At 36.8% G+C, this 4,452-nt stretch overlaps 1 non-coding gene across 1 annotated transcript; it reads left to right on the forward strand.

Annotated features, from left to right (window-relative positions):
* Positions 1-3,763: 3,763 nt before the first annotated feature.
* LOC131170897 (small nucleolar RNA R71) lies at positions 3,764-3,870 on the forward strand. Its single transcript, XR_009141662.1, has one exon. It is a non-coding gene; the product is annotated as a small nucleolar RNA R71 (small nucleolar RNA).
* The last annotated feature ends 582 nt before the right edge of the window (positions 3,871-4,452 follow it).

The raw sequence follows: 4,452 nt of genomic DNA on the forward strand, positions 1-4,452 counted from the left end.
TGATGCATAACACTCTGTGTCTCCTCATCAGGAATACATCTTCTTATTAAACCATCACAACATCTCCTAAAGAGTAAAGGATCATCCCATCTATAAAATTTTGCCTCATGCAAAAACTTTTTCTTTTGTTGTCATGTCATTCCTAGAGGTAAAACTCCACAAGATAGATAATTCACCAAGTCTGCATGCCAAGGTAGGTTAGCAACAACAGAGAAAAGTTGTTCATCCAAGAAAAACTCATCAATAGGGACTTCATCCATTTCTTCATCATCCATTTCTTCATCATCCAATTTCAACCTACTAAGATTATCCGCAACTACATTTTCAGCTCCCTTCTTATCTCTAATCTCCAAATTAAACTCTTGTAGCATCAGAATCCACCTAATGAGCCTAGGTTTAGCCTCCTTTTCACGGAGTAAATACCTGATAGCAGCATGATCTAAAAATATAACCACCTTTGAGTCAATAATGTAAGGTCTAAACTTTTCCAATGCAAAGACAATTACTAAGAATTCCTTTTCAGTTGTTGCATAATTTGTTTGAGCCTCATCCAGTGTTCTACTAGCATAAAAAATAACATAAGCCCTTTTGTCTTTTCTTTGACCAAGAACAACTCCAATTGCATAGTTGCTAGCATCACACATAATTTCAAAAGGTAGGCTCCAATCAAGTGGTTGCATGATTGGTGCAGTGATAAGAGCTTGCTTCAACCTACAAAAGGCATCCAAACACTCTTGGTCAAATACAAATGGTATGTCATGACTTAACAAATAAGACAAAGGTTTGGCTATTTTAGAAAAATCCTTGATAAAGCGTCTGTAGAACCCGGCATGTCCTAGAAAACTTCGAATTCCTTTGACATTGGTAGGAGGAGCCATCTTCTCTATCACTTCAACCTTGGCTTTATCAACCTCTATTCCTCTGTTAGACACCAAATGTCCAAGCACTATCCCTTCCTGAACCATGAAATGACACTTTTCCCAGTTTAACACAAGGTCAAGATTCGCACATCATTTGTAAAACTTTAGAAAGGTTAGCCAAGCATATGTCAAATGAAGATCCATAAACAGAAAAGTCATCCATAAAAACCTCCATTATATCTTCAATGAAATCTGAGAAGCTTGCCATCATGCACCTTTTAAAAGTGGCTGGTGAATTACACAACCCAAATGGCATCCTCCTATAAGCAAAGGTTCCATATGGATAAGTAAAAGTGGTTTTCTCTTGATCATTTGGATGGATAGGGATTTGAAAAAATCCTAAATACACATCTAAATAGCAAAAATAAGAATGCCTAGCCAGTCTTTCTAACATTTGATCAATGAAGGGAAGTGGAAAATGATCTTTTCTAGTGGCAATATTTAATTTTCTGTAATCTATGCACATTCGCCAACTAGTCACTGTTCTGGTGGGAATTAATTCATTATTTTCATTTTTGACCATTGTCATTCCACTCTTTTTTGGGACAACATGTACTGGACTCACCCAAGTACTGTCTGAGATAGGATATATGATCCCTGCATCAAGCAACTTCAAAATTTCCTTTTTAACAACTTCTTTCATATTTGGGTTCAACCTTCTCTGATGTTCAATAGACGGCTTACAATTTTCTTCCAAAATAATTCTGTGCATCCAAAAGTGTGGACTTATTCTCTTAATGACATCTATGGTATATCCTAAAACTTTCCTAAATTGCCTTAACACTCTTAACAACTTATCAACCTCTAAAGTACTCAAGTTTGCATTTACAATTACTGGATAAGTGTTATTGGTGCCAAGAAATTCATACCTGAGCTGAGAAGGAAGTTGCTTAAGTTCTACCTTAGGTGCATCTTCTTCCTTGAATGATGGTTGCTTAGATTCGACTATTTCCTTTTGTGTGAGTTGAAAAACTGGAGCAGAAATGAATGGTGGACTACCCTCTAAATGTTGAGCATATGCAGCCACGTGAGGGTTGTCATAGTCTATGCTTCCTCTATGAACCAAGCAATTTTCAAGTGGATCTTCCGGATATCTCTTTCTGAAGTGTTCTTCAACTAGCTCATCAATGATATCAATTCTCAAATAAGTATCAGCTTCAGAATGATGTTTCTTCATAGTGTTATTAATATTGAAAACCAATTGATCTTCACCAACTCTAAGAGTCAATTTTTCTCCCTTAACATCAATTAATGCTCCTGCTATAGCTAGAAAGGGTCTTCCCAAGATAATTGGGATATTAGAATCCTCTTCCATGTCCAAGATGACAAAGTCAACAGGTATATAGAACTTCCCAACCTTCAGAGGCACATTCTCCAAAATCCCTTTAGGATACTTAATTGATCTGTCAGCTAACTGAAGAGAAATGTGGGTTAGCTTAAGATCTCCCATATTGAGCTTCTCATAAATGGAGAGGGGCATAAGGCTAACACTTGCCCCTAAATCACATAAAGCTTTTGTAGAACATGATTCCCCAATGTGGCATGGAATTGAAAAACTCCATGGATCTTTGAGCTTTGGAGGAAGTTTCCTTTAGAGGATAGCACTGCATTCTTCTGTCAAAGCTACAGTCTCATGGTCTTTAAGTTTCCTCTTGTTTGAGAGAATTTCTTTTAAGAATTTTGCATAAGAGGGCATTTGTGAAAAAGCATCAATAAAAGGCACATTTATGTATAGCTTCTTCAAAACCTCTAAGAACTTTCCAAATTGCTTATCAAGCTTGGCTTTTTGAAATCTTTGTGGAAAGGGAAGTTGTGGTTTGTAAGGCTCTAGAGGTATATACTTCTCTTCCTTCTCTTCAATTTTCTCTTTACCTTTTTCTGCACTTTCTTTCTCACTTTCTTGTTTTTCTCTCTCATCAATTTCTTGCTCATTTTCTCTCTTCTCACTATTTTCACTTTTCTCATTTTTTTCACTCTTCTCATTATTTACAACCTTCCCACTTCTTAAAGTAATAGCTTGACACTGCTCTCTTGGGTTTTCCAGTTGACTTGGAAGTTTTCCAAAAGACTTGGTACCTGAGGAAGATGCTTGTTGTGCAATCTGATTTTCCAACATTCTGTTATGTGTTTGCATCTGTTCTAGCCTTGCTTTCATCTCTCTCATCTCTTCATCATGCTTAGTTTGGTTCGCAAGAATCTGTTGTAATAAAGCTTCTATGGTGGAACTTTGTTCTTGCTGTTTTGGTGGAGGATTCATATTTCTCTGCTGAAAATTAGGCAATGGTTGCCTATTTTGCTGATATGGAATTCCTTGTTGTTGTTGTGGCTGAAGATTCTGATTTGGAACTGGACTTTGCTGATTTTCGCATGAAAAGTTGAGATGATTCCTCCAAGTTGGATTATAAGTTTGAGAGTAAGGATTCCCCATTTATTTGTTTCCATAATTACCAACATATACAGCTTGCTCTCCATAGTCTACTCCACAGCTGGTAGTTCCTTCTGCATAAGCAACTTGTTGTGAACTTCCAGATGATGATGATGAACTAACCAACATGCTTAAATCTTTCATCTTCTTAGCCAAAACATTTGTAAGTGCATCAAACTTTGCATTAATCATGTTGAATGGATCAAGGTCATACATTCCAGCAGCTTGCCTATTTTGAGTTGGAGCTGGTCCTCTTAGACTATTCCAAAGATGAGTATTCTTTGCAATTTTCTCCAATAGCTCATAAGCTTCATCTTCATGCTTCATAATAAATTCTCCTCCTGTTTGAGCATCAATAATCCCTCTAATTGCAGGAGTAACATTAGTGTAAAAATTCTGGTTTATCATCCATTTTGGAATGGCATGATGTGGGCATTTTCTCTCTAATTCCTTCCTTCTCATCCATGATTCATAAAGAGTTTCATCTTCTCTTGGTCTAAAAGCTGTCATTTGATCCCTCAATTCTTGAGTTTTTCCAGGTGGAAAATATTGTGCAAGAAATGCATCAGTGAGTTGCTCCCAATTTATAATGGAGTTGTGAGGTAAAGAGTCAAGCCAATCCAATGCTCTATCCTTCAAAGAGAATGGGAATAGCTTCAATCTTGCTGCATCATCAGATACTCCAGGTTGTTTTTGCATATCACAAATCATAGCAAACTTCTTTAGATGTGTGTGTGGATTTTCAGAAGGATGTCCCCAAAATTGGGAATTTTGAATCATTTGAAGAACCCTAAAATCCATCTTGTAGCTATTTGTATCAATTCTTGGTCTTGCTATGCTCTCTCTCAAGTCATCAAAACGAGGAAATGCATGATCCATCATACTTCCCCTAGGCACATTAGCATTTACAACCTCTTCACCTTGGGCTGCATTTTCATTGTTTCGATTATTTCCAGCATTACCACCACCAATTCTAATTCTTTCATCAGCCATGTCTGCTTCAATTTCAGTTTCTCTCAAGGTTTCTTTCCTTTTTCTGGTTTCTTTCTTGTTGGCTCTACAAAATTTCACAATTTCAAGATTAAACAATAAGGATGTGTCACTTGT

The sequence above is a fragment of the Hevea brasiliensis genome, chromosome 11 (assembly GCF_030052815.1).
Source record: "Hevea brasiliensis isolate MT/VB/25A 57/8 chromosome 11, ASM3005281v1, whole genome shotgun sequence".
In the NCBI taxonomy this organism is placed as follows: domain Eukaryota; kingdom Viridiplantae; phylum Streptophyta; class Magnoliopsida; order Malpighiales; family Euphorbiaceae; genus Hevea; species Hevea brasiliensis.